The 14699-nt window shown below is 39.1% G+C and overlaps 1 protein-coding gene and 1 non-coding gene across 2 annotated transcripts in view; one reads left to right on the top strand and one right to left on the bottom strand.

Moving 5' to 3' along the window:
- Window positions 1–14699, top strand: part of LOC148571967 (uncharacterized) — a 94816-nt gene that overhangs the window by 41853 nt on the left and 38264 nt on the right. The gene's annotated exons all lie outside the window — the stretch shown is intronic.
- LOC148571972 (small nucleolar RNA R71) lies at window positions 11005–11112 on the bottom strand. The gene has a single exon (XR_015908495.1). It is a non-coding gene; the product is annotated as a small nucleolar RNA R71 (small nucleolar RNA).

Genomic DNA, 14699 nt, shown 5'->3' on the forward strand with positions numbered 1-14699 from the left:
TGAAGAGAATGAAGACGTCACTGAAGAGCAAGTTGCTAAGTACCTTGGTGCAATCATGAAGCTGAATGCCAAATTATTTGGTAATGAGACTTGGGAAGTTGAACCTCCCTTGCTCACCAATAAACTGAATGCATTGGATAGGCAGAAATTACCTCAAAAGAGCCAGGATCCTGGTAAATTTCTAATTCCCTGTAACATAGGCACCATGACCTTTGAGAAGGCTCTGTGTGACCTGGGGTCAGGAATAAACTTAATGCCACTCTCTGTAATGGAGAAACTTGGGATCTTTGAGGTGCAAGCAGCCAAAATCTCGTTAGAAATGGCAGACAACTCAAGAAAACAGGCTTATGGACTAGTAGAGGATGTGTTAGTACAGGTTGAAGGCCTTTACATCCCTCCTGATTTCATAATCCTAGACACTGGGAAGGATGAGGATGAATCCATCATCCTTTGAAGACCCTTCCTAGCCACAGCAAGAGCTGTGATTGATGTGGACAGAGGAGAATTGGTCCTTCAACTAAATGAGGACAACCTTGTGTTTAAAACTAAAGGTTCTCCTTCTATAACCATGGAGAGGAAGCATGAAAAGCTTCTTTCACTACAGAGTCAACCAAAACCCCCACACAGTCAAACTTGAAGTTTGGTGTTAGGAGGCCACAACCAAACTCTAAGTTTGGTGTTGAACCCCCACATTCAAACTCTAAGTTTGGTGTTGGGAGGTTCCAATAATGCTTTGAACATCTGTGAGGCTCCATGAGAGCTCACTGTCAAGCTATTGACATTAAAGAAGCACTTGTTAGGAGGCAACCTAATGTTATTTAATTATATCAATTTTATTTTTATTGTTATTTTCGTGTTTTATTAGGTGGATGATCATGTGGAGTCACAAAAACTACTGAAAAATAAAAAACAAAATGAAAAAAATAGCATTAAAAATAGCACACCCTGGAGGAGGAGCATTTTGGCATTTAAACGCCAGAAACAAGCATTTGTCTGGCGTTTAACGCTAGAAACAAGCACCAAGCTGGTGTTTAATGCCAGAAACAAGCATCTACCTGGCATTAAACGCCAGAAACAGGCTACATTTGGGCGTTTAACGCCAGAAACCAACAGCAGTCTGGCGTTAAACGCCAGGATTGCACAGCAAGGGCATTTTACACGCCTAATTGGAGCAGGGATGTTAAGTCCTTGGCCCCACTGGATCTGTGGACCCCTAATCTCTAAAAACACTTAACACACATATCAAGGCATCTAATGGTGATAAGAGAGGATTAATATTAGCAATATAAAGGCCAAAGAAGCATGTTTTCAATCATAGCACAAAATCAGGAAGGAAAACATAAAGCATGCGATTAGTATGAATAAATGGGTAAAGAGTTGATAAAAATCACTCAATTAAGCATAAGATAAACCATAAAATAGTGGTTTATCAACCCCACAGAATTCCTACAGGATCTGTGGACCCCACAGGATCCCCACCACTTCTTCTCTCCTCTTCACACCTTTTTATAACTCTCTTCCCCAAATACCCTTCACCAATCACCTCACTCACTCTTCCCCATCATCTCTTCACCACTCACATCCATCCACTCTTCCCCATAAACCCCACCTACCTCCAAAATTCAAACTCTTTTACCTCCCAAACCCAACCCTAATGGCCGAACCCTAAACCTTCCCCACTCCTATATAAACCCTCATTCCTTCTTCATTTTCACACAACACAAGCCTTTCTTCTTCCCCTTGGCCGAATACACCTTCTCCCTCCATCTCCTCCATTTTTCTTCTTCTTCTCCTTCTTTATTTCTTCTTTTGCTCGGGGACGAGCAAACATTTTAAGTTTGGTGTGGTAAAAGCATTGCTTTTTGTTTTTCCATAACCATTTATGGCACCTAAGGCCGGAGAAACCTCTAGAAAGAGGAAAGGAAAGACAAAAGCTTCCACCTCCGAGTCATGGGAGAAGGAGAGATTCATCTCAAGGGTCCATAGCACAGTGGTAGAGCATTTGACTGCACAACAAGAGAGCCCACTCATGGACCTCAACAAGAGCATGAGGAATTCCCTCACCAAGAAATCCCTGAGATACCTCAAGGGATACATTTTCCTCCACACAACTATTGGGAGCAAATCAACACCTCCCTATGAGAATTAAGTTCCAACATGGGACAACTAAGGATGGAGCACCAAGAGCACTCCATCATCCTCCATGAGATTAGAGAAGATCAAAGAGCTATGAGGGAGGAGCAACAAAGACAAGGAAGAGACATAGAGGAGCTCAAGAGCACCATTGGTTCTTCAAGAAGAGGAAGACGCCACCCTCACTAAGGTGGACTCATTCCTTAATCTCCTTGTCTATTTATTTTTTGTTTTTGGTTTTTATGCTTATCATGTTTGTCTATGTTTGTGTCTTTACTAGATGATCATTAGTGTTTAAGTGTCTATGTCTTAAAGCTATGAGTGTCCTATGAATCCATCACCTCTCTTAAATAAAAAATGTTTTAATTACAAAAGAACAAGAAGTACATGGTTTCGAATTCATCCTTGAAACTAGTTTAATCATTTTTGATGTGGTGACAATACTTTTTGTTTCCTGAATGAATGCCTGAACAGTGCATATGTCTTTTGAATTTGTTGTTTATGAATGTTAAATATGTTGGCTCTTGAAAGAATGATGAAAAAGGAGAAATGTTATTTGATAATGTGAAAAATCATAAAATTGATTCTTGAAGTAAGAAAAAGCAGTGAAGAACAAAGCTTGCAAGAAAAGAAAAATGGCAAAAAAAAGAAAAAAAAAAGAAAAAGCAAGCAGAAAAAGCCAAAAGCTCTTTAAACCAAAAGGCAAGAGCAAAAAGCCAATAGCCCTTAAAACCAAAAGGCAAGGGTAATAAAAAGGATCCAAGGCTTTGAGCATCAGTGGATAGAAGGGCCTAAAGGAATAAAATCCTGGCCTAAGCGGCTAAACCAAGTTGTCCCTAACCATGTGCTTGTGGCGTGAAGGTGTCAAGTGAAAACTTGAGACTGAGCGGTTAAATTCAAGGCCCAAAGCAAACACAGAGTGTGCTTAAGAACCCTGGACACCTCTAATTGGGGACTTTAGCAAAGCTAAGTCATAATCTGAAAAGGTTCACCCAGTTATGTGTCTGTGGCATTTATGTATCTGGTGGTAATACTGGAAAACAAAGTGCTTAGGGCCATGGCCAAGACTCATTAAGTAACTGTGTTCAAGAATCAACATACTGAACTAGGAGAATCAATAACACTATCTAAATTCTAAGTTCCTATAGATGCCAATCATTCTGAACTTCAATGGATAAAGTGAGATGCGAAAACTATTCAAGAGGCAAACTAGTCCCGCTCATCTGATTGGAGCTAAATTTCATTGATATTTTGGAATTTATAGTATATTCTCTTCTTTTTATCCTATTTGATTTTTAGTTGCTTGGGGACAAGCAACAATTTAAGTTTGGTGTTGTAATGAGCGGATAATTTATACGCTTTTTGGCATTCTTTTTACATAGTTTTTAGTATAATTTAGTTAGTTTTTAGTATATTTTTATTAGTTTTTAAATAAAAATCACATTTCTAGACTTTACTATGAGTTTGTGTGTTTTTCTGTGATTTCAGATATTTTCTGGCTGAAATTGAGGGACTTGAGCAAAAATCAGATTCAGAGGTTGAGAAAGGACTGCAGATGCTGTTGGATTCTGACCTCCCTGCACTCAAAGTCGATTTTCTGGAGCTACACAACTCCAAATGGCGTACTCTCAATTGCGTTGGAACGTAGACATCCAGGGCTTTCCAGAAATACATAATAGTTCATACGTTTCCCGAGTTTAGATGATGCAAACTGGCGTTCAACGCTAGTTCCATGTTGCATTCTGGAGTTAAACGCCAGAAACAGGTTGCAAAGTGGAGTTAAACGCCAGAAATAGGTTACAAACTGGCGTTCAACTCCAAGAGAAGCCTCTACACGTGTAAAGCTCAATGCTCAGCCCAAGCACACACCAAGTGGGTCCCAGAAGTGGATTTCTGCATCATTTACTCATTTCTGTAAACCCTATTAACTAGTTTAGTATAAATAGGACTTTTTACTATTGTATCTTGGAATATTTGGATTATCTTTTGATCCTTCGATCACATTTTGGGGGCTGGCCATTCGGCCATGCCTAGACCTTGTTCTTATGTATTTTCAACGGTAGAGTTTCTACACACCATAGATTAAGGTGTGGAGCTCTGCTGTTCCTTGAGTATTAATGCAAAGTACTATTATTTTTCTATTCAATTCAAGCTTATTCCTATTCTAAGATATTCATTCGCACCCAAGAACATGATGAATGTGATGAATATGTGACGCTCATCACCATTCTCACCTATGAACGCGTGCCTGACAACCACTTCCATTCTACATGAAGACGAGACAGAATGAGTTTCTCTTAGATATCTAATACAGGGGACCGAGTCCGAGATATTAGAGTCTTCGTGGTATAAGTTAGAACCCATGGATGGCCATTCCTGAGATCCAAAAAGTCTAAATCTTGTCTGTGATATTCTGAGTAGGATCTGGGAAGGGATGGCTATGACGAGCTTCAAACTCGCGAGTGTTGGGCGTAGTGACAGACGCAAAAGGATAGTAAATCCTATTCCAGTATGATCGAGAACCGACAGATGATTAGCCATGCAGTGACAGCGCATTGGACCATTTTCACAGAGAGGACGGGATGTAGCCATTGACAACGGTGATGCCCAACATACAGCTTGCCATGGAAAGGAGTATGAAGGATTGGAGGAAGACAGCAGGAAAGCAGAGGTTCAGGAGGAACAAAAGCATCTCTATACGCTTATCTGAAATTCTCACCAATGAATTACATAAGTATCTCTATCTTTATTTTACGTTTTATTTATCTTTTAATTATTAAATCTCTAAAACCATTTGAATCTGCCTGAATGAGATTTACAAGGTGACCATAGCTTGCTTCAGGCCGACAATCTCCGTGGGATCGACCCTTACTCACGTAAGGTTTATTACTTGGACGACCCAGTGCACTTGCTGGTTAGTTGTGCGATGTTGTGACAAAGTGTGATTCACGTTTGAGAGCACCACGTCTTTGGTGCCATTGTTAATGATCACAATTTTGTGTACCAGTCCCATAAAGTCAAAGCCCCATACATCAAATATCTCACAGAACAACATAGGTTGCTAAGGCATCTCATCCCTTTGGGATGTGTTTCCCGACTTCTGACACTGATGGCAAGATACAAAGAACCGGTTAGCATCCTTGAATAAGGTTGGCCACCAGAATCCACAATCCAACACCTTTTTAGCTGTCCTTTGTGGTTTAAAGTGGCCACCACATTCGGACGAATGGCAAGCTTCAAGAATGGGTTAAATTTCAGATTCTGGCACACATCTTCGAATTACTTGGTCCACGCCCCTCTTTCACAAGTGAGGGTCATCCCAAATGTAGTATTTGGAATCACTCCTCAACTTGTCCCTTTGAGTTTTAGAAAAGTTGGGAGGGAAGATTTTTGCAACCAAGTAGTTCGCCATTGGGGCAAACCAAGGAAAGCTATCCGACACAGCATGCAAACTATCCAATGGGAATGAGTCATTGATTGGAAATGGGTCAAATTTTAAATTCTCAAGGCGGCTTAAATGATCCACAACCAAGTTTTGAGAGCTACTCTGGTCCCTAATCTCAATGTCAAATTCTTGCAAAAGCAAGATCCAACGTATGAATCTAGGCTTTGACTCATTCTTTGTCAATAAGTACTTTAAAGCTGCATGATCCGTGTATACCACTATCTTGGACCCTGGCAAATAAGATCTGAATTTATCTAAAGCATGAACAATAGCTAGGAGTTCCTTTTCTGTAGTGGTATAGTTGGATTGTGCTGCATCCAGTGTTTTAGAAGAGTAAGAAATGACATAAGGGAGTTTACCATCGCGTTGTGCAAGCGCGGCACCTACAGCATGATTTGATGCATCGCACATTATCTCGAATGGCAACGTCCAGTTGGGGCCTCGCACAATCGGTGCCATGGTAAGAACTCTCCTTTGCTCTTCAAATGCTTTCACACATGCGCTGTCAAACTCAAAATCCACATCTTTTTGGAGTGGGCGCGACAATGGCAAAGCAATTTTTCTGAAATCCTTGATAAAGCGCCTGTAAAATCCTGCATGTCCCAAAAACGAGCGGACCTCCCTCACAGATGAGGGGTGAGGTAAAGGGTAGTGGTCCTTCCCTGTAGCGGCGTTCAATTTTCTATAGTCGATTCACACTCGCCACGCATTTTGTACTCTCTTGGTGACCAATCCACCATCATCCTTCTTGACCGCAGTAATGCCCGATTTCTTAGGAACAACCTGGACCTGGCTTACCCATTCACTGTCAGAAATTGGGTATATGATACCCGCATCAAGTAGCCTAGTGACCTCCTTCTTTACCACATCAAGGATGGTCGGGTTGAGCCTCCTTTGTGGTTGCCTAACCGGCCTAGCTCCCTCTTGGAGAAATATACGATGCATGCATTTGCGAGGGTCAATCCCCATAATATCAGCTAGGCTCCAACCAATTGCCTTCTTGTACCTTCTTAGGACATCTAGGAGCTTTTCCTCTTCTTCACTAGAAAGCTCACTAGCAATAATGACCGAAAACTTTTGGATGTCCTTTAAGAAAGCATACTTCAAATGAGATGGAAGAGGCTTCAGTTCACTTTTTGCCTCAAGCTGAGGTTCCTTTTCATCAAGCTCACGGAGTTCATTCTCAACAACTTTCTCATGTTCATCCTCTTGGTCATCCGTCTCTTCAACAACATGGTAGCACAACTTGTTGTGGTCTTCTTCTTGCACTTTCACTACCACTTCATCAATTACATCACATCGGAGAATGGAATGCTCTTTGGGAGGATGCTTCATGGCTTCTTCCAAATTGAACTTGATAGTCTTGTCTCCAACCTCAAAGGAATATGTACCGGTGAAGGCATCTAACTTGAATTTATAGGTCTTGAGAAAGGGTCTACCAAGTAGAACGGAGGATGAGCTTCTATTTTCTATTGAAGGCATTTCAAGGATGTAAAAGTCAACCGGAAAGACCAAGTCCTTGATTGCCACAACTACATCTTCTGCTATTTCCATCACCGTGATCACACTTTTATCAGCTAAGGCAAACTTTGCCGCCGACTTCTTTAATGGAGCTAAATTCAACCACACAAAAATGGACAATGGCATGATGCTTACGCAAGCTCCTATATCACACATACAGTTGATGAGCGGATAATTTATACACTTTTTGGCATTATTTTTAGTATGTTTTTAATATATTTTAGTTAATTTTTATTATATTTTTACTAGTTTTTAAATAAAAATCACATTTCTGGACTTTACTATGAGTTTGTGTATTTTTCTGTGATTTCAGGTATTTTCTGGCTGAAATTGAGGGACCTGAGCAAAAATCTGATTCAGAGACTGAAAAAGGACTGCAGATGCTGTTGGATTCTGACCTCCCTGCACTCAGAGTGGATTTTCTGGAGCTACAGAAGCTCAATTGGCGCACTCTTAATTGAGTTGGAAAGTAGACATCCTGGGCTTTCCAGCAATATATAATAGTCTATACTTTATCTGAGATTTAATGGCCCAAACCGGCGTTCCAAGTCAGCATAGAAATTCTAGCGTCAAAACGCCAGAACTGGCATAAAAGCTGGAGTTAAACGCCCAAACTGGCACAAAAGCTGGCGTTTAACTCCAAGAAAAGTCTCTACATATGAAAGCTTCAATGCTCAGCCCAAGCACACAACAAATGGGCCCGGAAGTAGATTCTGCATCATTTACTCCTTTCTGTAAACCCTAGGTTACTAGTTTACTACAAATAGGACCTTTTACTATTGTATTTTCATACTTTTCATCTTTGATTAGTCTTATGCTATCTTAGAACTTTATGGGGGCTGGCCATTCAGCTATGCCTGGACCTTTATTACTTTTGTATTTTCAACGGTGGAGTTTCTACACACCATAGATTAAGGTGTGGAGCTCTGCTATTCCTCATAAATTAATGCAAAGTACTATTGTTTTTCTATTCAATTCACGCCTACTTCTTCTCTAAGATATACACTCGTTCTTCAACTTGATGAATGTGATGATCCATGACACTCATCATCATTCTCACCTATGAACGCGTGCCTGACAACCACTTCCGTTCTACATGCAAACAAGCTTGAATATGTATCTCTTGGGTTTCTAATCTAAGATTAGAACCTTCGTGGTATAGGCTAGAATCATTGGCAGTCATTCTTGAGATCTGGAAATTCTAAACCTTGTCTGTGGTATTCCGAGTAGGATATAGGAAGGGATGACTGTGACGAGCTTCAAACTCGCGAATGTTGGGCGTAGTGACAGACGCAAAAGGATCAATGGATCCTATTCCAACATGATCGAGAACCAATAGCTGATTAGCCTTGCGGTGACAGCGCATTTGGACTATTTTCACTGAGAGGAAGGGAAGTAGCCATTGACGACGGTGATGCCCAACATAAAGCTTGCCATGGAAAGGAGTATGAATGATTGCAATTGTGCGTACCAAGTTTTTGGCGCCATTGATGATCACAATTGCGTGCACCAAGTTTTTGGCGCCGTTGCCGGGGATTGTTCTAGTTTGGACAACTGATGGTTCATCTTGTTGCTTAGATTAGGTAATTTTATTTTATGTTTAAGCTTTTTACTTTTTATTTTTGAAAAAAAAAATTTCAAAAATACAAAAAAATTTTCTATTCTGTTCTTCAGAGTTTTTAAGAATGACTTCTAGAGTTTCATGATGATCTGTTGAAGTCTGGCTGGCTGTGAAGCCATGTCTAATCTTTTGGACCGAGGTTTCAACTTATCATCATAAGAGCTTGTTGATTTCTATCAATTTTGCTGTTGAGAGTAATGATCTGCTAAAGCTTGGCTGGCCATTGGCCATATCTAGTGTTTTGGACTGAAGCTTTCATTGAAGGCTTGGCTGGCTAGAAAGCCATGTCTAATTCCTGGACCGGAGTTTTAGACTAACATTGCAATGATTCCTGGAATTCTCATTAAAAATTTTGAATCTCTTTATTTTCTTTTCCATATACTTTTCGAAAAATCACAAAAAAAATTTATAAAATCATAAAAATAAATAATATTTTATGTTTCTTGTTTGAGTCTAGTGTCAATTTTTAAGTTTGGTGTCAATTGCATGTCTTTATTCTTCTTGCATTTTTCGAATAGATGTAATATGTTCTTCATTGATATTCAAGATGTTCTTGATGATTCCATTGCTCTGATCTTTAATTTCTCTTATTTTGTGTCTTTTGTTATTTCTTACATGCATTTTTAAATTGTTATAGTCCTTAGTATACAAACTTCTGAGTTTGGTGTCTTGCATGCCTTGTTTATTTGATCTTAGTTGCATTTTTCGTTGTTTCTCATCATTAAAAATTCAAATTTTTTTTTTAAAAATTGTGTCTTTTCAAGTCAATAACTCAGAGAATTGAAGATTCAGAACATTCAGCAGAGGAATTACACAGAAAAAGCTGGGCGTTCAAAACGCCTAGTGAAGAAGGAAAACTGGCATTTGAACGCCAGCCTGGGTACCTGGCTGGGCGTTAAACGCCCAAAAAGGTAGCATTTTGGGCGTTAAACGCCAGAATGGATGCCATTCTGGGTGTTTAACACCAGGAAGACACTAGAGGGAAGATTTTGTTTTTAATTCAAATCTTTTTCAAATATTCATAATGCCATTCTGGGCGTTTAACGCCAGGAAGACACTAGAGAAAAGATTTTGTTTTTAATTCAAATCTTTTTCAAATATTCATAATTTTTCAAAATCAAATCATTTTCATATCATATCTTTTCAATCACATCCTTTCAAAATCAATTTCTTTCCATTTTTTTTCATTATTTCGAAAATCTTTGCTACAATTAATGATTTAATTCAAAATTTTCAAGTTGTTACTTGCCTATTAAGAAAGGATCAAATTTTAAATTCTAGCATCATATCTTCTAATTTCTTGTTAGTCAAGTAATCAACTTTAATTTTAAAACTTTTCTTTTTTCATTTGATTTTCAATCATATCTTTTCAATCACATCTTTTTCAGGATTTATTTTCAATCATATCTTTTAATTTCGAATTCCAAAATCTTTTTCAAAAATCACTTAATTTCTTTCCCAATCTTAGTTTTCGAAAATCATTTACCAAATTTTCAAAATTTCTTTTAATTATTCCAAAATATTTTCACTTTATTTTTGAAAATTCCTCTCCTCTTCTCACATCTTTCTATTTATGGACTAACACTCCTCCTCAATGTACAATTCAAACTCTATCCATCTTGAGAAGTTCGAATTCTCTCTTCTCTACCTTCTCCTTCTATTCTTCTTTTCCTCTGATATCTCAAGGAATCTCTATACTGTGACATAGAGGATTCCATATTTTCTTCTCCTCTCTTTTTATATGAGCAGGAGCAAGGACAAGGGCATTCTTGTTGAAGCTGATCCTGAACCTGAAAGGACCTTGAAGAGAAAGCTAAAAGAAGCTAAAGTACAACTCTTTATAGAGGACCTAACAGAAACTTTCAAACAAGAAAAAGCCATGGCAGCCGAAAACAACAACATCGCCAACAATGCAAGGAAGGTGCTTGGTGACTTTACTGCACCTACTCCCAACTTCTATTAGAGAAGCATCTCAATCCCTGCCATTGGAGCAAACAACTTTGAGCTTAAGCCTTAATTAGTTTCTCTGATGCAACAGAATTGCAAGTTTCATGGACTTCCATTGGAAGATCCTCATCAGTTCTTAGCTGAATTCTTGCAAATTTGTGACACTGTCAAGACCAATGGGGTTGATCCCGAGGTCTACAAGCTTATGCTCTTTCCCTTTGCTGTAAGAGACAGAGCTAGAACATGGTTAGACTCACAACCTAAAGAAAGCCTGAACTCTGGGGAAAAGCTAGTCAATGCCTTCTTGGCAAAGTTCTTTCCACCTCAAAAATTGAGCAAGCTTAGAGTGGAAGTCCAAACCTTCAGACAGAAGGAAGGTGAATCCCTCTATGAAGCTTGGGAAAGATACAAGCAATTGATCAGAAGGTGTCCTTCTGACATGCTTTCAGAATGGAGCATCATAGGTATCTTCTATGATGGTCTATCTGAACTGTCCAAGATGTCATTGGACAGCTCTGTTGGAGGATCTCTTCATCTGAAGAAGACGCCTGCAAAAGCTCAGAAACTCATTGAAATGGTTGCAAATAACCAATTCATGTACACCTCTGAAAGGAATCCTATGAATAATGGGACAAGTCAGAAGAAAGGAGTTCTTGAGGTTGATACTCTGAATGCTATATTGGCTCAGAACAAAATATTGACTCAGCAAGTCAATATGATTTCTCAGAGTCTGTCTGGAATGCAAGCAGCAACAGTCAGTACCAAAGAAGCTTCATCTGAAGAAGAAGCTTATGATCCTGAGAATCCAGCAATGGAAGAGGTGAATTACATGGGAGAACCTTATGGAAACACCTATAATCCTTCATGGAGAAATCACCCAAATCTCTCATGGAAGGACCAGCAGAGGCCTCAACAAGGCTTCAACAACAGTAATGGTGGAAGAAATAGGTTTAGCAATAGCAAGCCTTTTCCATCATCTTCTCAGCAACAGACAGAGAATTCTAAGCAGAGCCATTCTGACTTAGCAACTGTAGTCTCTGATTTAATTAAAACCACTCAAAGTTTCATGACTGAAACAAGGTCCTCCATTAGAAATTTGGAGGCACAAGTGGGAAAGTGGTGCACGAAATTGTCCTCATCAAAAATGGCGGCAAAGACTTGGAGCTCTCAAACGTGAATCACACTTTGTCACAATTCCGCACAACTAACCAGCAAGTGCACTGGGTCGTCCAAGTAATACCTTACGTGAGTAAGGGTCGATCCCACGGAGATTGTCGGCTTGAAGCAAGCTATGGTCATCTTGTAAATCTCAGTCAAGCGGATTCAAATGGTTATGGAGGATTGATAATTAAAAGATGAATAAAACATAAAATAAAGATAGAGATACTTATGTAATTCATTGGTGAGAATTTCAGATAAGCGTATGAAGATGCTTTGTTCCTCCTGAACCTCTGCTTTCCCATTGCTTTCTTCCAATCATTCATACTCCCTTCCATGGCAAGCTTTATGTTGGGCATCATCGTTGTCAATGGCTACTTCCCGTCCTCTTAGTGAAAATGTTCTATGCACGCTATCACCGCACGGCTAATCATCTGTCGGTTCTCGATCATGTTGGAATAGGATCCATTGATCCTTTTGCGTCTGACACACGCCCAACACTCGTGAGTTTGAAACTCGTCACAGTCATCCCTTCCCAGATCCTACTCAGAATATCACAGACAAGGTTTAGACGTTCCGGATCTCAGGAATGGCCGCCAATAATTCTAGCCTATACCACGAAGGTTCTAATCTTAGATTAGAAACCCAAGAGATACACATTCAAGCTTGTTTGCATGTAGAACGGAAGTGGTTGTCAGGCACATGTTCATAGGTGAGAATGGTGATGAGTGTCACATAATCATCACATTCATAATGTTCTTCAGTGCGAATGAATATCTTAGAGAAGAAGTAGGCGTGAATTGAATAGAAAAATAGTAGTACTTTGCATTAATTCATGAAGAACAGCAGAGCTCCACACCTTAATATATGGTGTGTAGAAACTCCACCGTTGAAAATACAAAAGTGATAATGGTGGTCATTGGCTTCGGCCTCAGAGAGGGAACCCGAAGAACCAAGATGAAAATACAATAGTAAAAGGTCCTATTTATAGAGAACTAGTAGCCTAGGGTTTACAGAAATAAGTAATTAATGCAGAAATCTTCTTTCGAGCCCACTTGGTGTGTGCTTGGGCTGAGCATTGAAGCTTTCACATGTAGAGACTTTTTTTGGAGTTAAACGCCAGCTTTTGTGCCAGTTTGGGTGTTTAACTCCAGCTTTTGTGCTAGTTCTGGCGTTTTGACGCCAGAATTCTTAAGCTGGCTTGGAACGCCGTTTTGGGCCATCAAATCTTAGGCAAAGTATGGACTATTATATATTGCTGGAAAGCCTAGGATGTCTACTTTCCAACGCAATTGAGAGCGCGCCAATGGAGCTTCTGTAGCTCTAGAAAATCCACTTCGAGTGTAGGGAGGTCAAAATCTAACAGCATCTGCAGTCCTTTTTCAGCCTCTAAATCATATTTTTGCTCAGGTCCCTCAATTTCAGCCAGAAAATACCTGAAATCACAGAAAAACACAAAAACTCATAGTAAAGTCCAGAAATGTGATTTTTAAATAAAAACTAATAAAAACATAATAAAAACTAACAAAAACATACTAAAAACATACTAAAAACAATGCCAAAAAGTGTATAAATTATCCGCTCATCACAACACCAAACTTAAATTTTTGCTTGTCCCCAAGCAACTGAAAATCATATAGGATAAAAAGAATAGAATGTACAATGAATTCCAAAAACATCTATGAAGATCAGTATTAATTAGATGAGCGGGGCTTTTAGCTTTTTGCTTCTGAACAGTTTTGGCATCTCACTTTATCCCTTGAAGTTCAGAATGATTGGCATCTATAGGAACTCAGAATCCAGATAGTGTTATTGATTCTCCTAGTTAAGTATGTTGATTCTTGAACACAGCTACTTTATGAGTCTTGGCCGTGACCCTAAGCATTTTGTTTTCCAGTATTACCACCGGATACATAAATGCCACAGACACATGACTGGGTGAACCTTTTCAGATTGTGACTCAGCTTTGCTAAAGTCCCCAGTGAGAGGTGTCCAAGGCTCTTAAGCACACTCTTTTTGCTTTGGACCACGACTTTAACCGCTCAATCTCAAGTTTTCACTTGACACCTTCACGCCACAAGCACATGGTTAGGGACAGCTTGGTTTAGCCGCTTAGGCCAGGATTTTATTCCTGTGGGCCCTACTATCCACTGATGCTCAAAGCCTTGGATCCTTTTTATTTTACCCTTGCCTTTTGGTTTAAAGGGTTATTGACTTTTTCTGCTTGCTTTTTCTTTTTCTCTTCTCTTTTTTTTTTCGCAAATATCTTTTTTTCTACAAGCTTTTCACTGCTTTTTCTTGCTTCAAAAATCAATTTTATGATTTTTCAATAACATTTCTCCTTTTCCATCATTCTTTCAAGAGCCAACAATTTTAACATTCGTGAATCAACAATATAAAAAATATGCACTGTTCAAGCATTCATTCAGAAAGACAAAAGTATTGCCACCACATCAAAATAATTAAACTGTTTTAAAATTCGAAATTCATGCACTTCTTTTTCTTTTTCAATTAAAAACATTTTTCATTTAAGAAAGATGATGGTTTCATTTTCATAGCTTTAAGGCATAGACACTTAGACACTAATGATCATGTAATAAAGACACAAATATAAATAACATAAAGCATAATTTTCGAAAAAAAAACAGAAAATAAAGAACAAGGAAATTAAAGAATGGGTCCACCTTAGTGATGGCGGCTTGTTCTTCCTCTTGAAGATCTTATGGAGTGCTTGAGCTCCTCAATGTCTCTTCCTTGCCTTTGTTGCTCCTCTCTCATGGTTCTTTGGTCTTCTCTAATTTCATGGAGGAGGATAGAATGCTCTTGGTACTCCACTCTTAGTTGTCCCATGTTGGAACTTAATTCTCCTAGGGA

The sequence above is a fragment of the Arachis ipaensis genome, chromosome B3, assembly GCF_059453495.1.
Source record: "Arachis ipaensis isolate K30076 ecotype BB chromosome B3, ASM5945349v1, whole genome shotgun sequence".
NCBI lineage: Eukaryota > Viridiplantae > Streptophyta > Magnoliopsida > Fabales > Fabaceae > Arachis > Arachis ipaensis.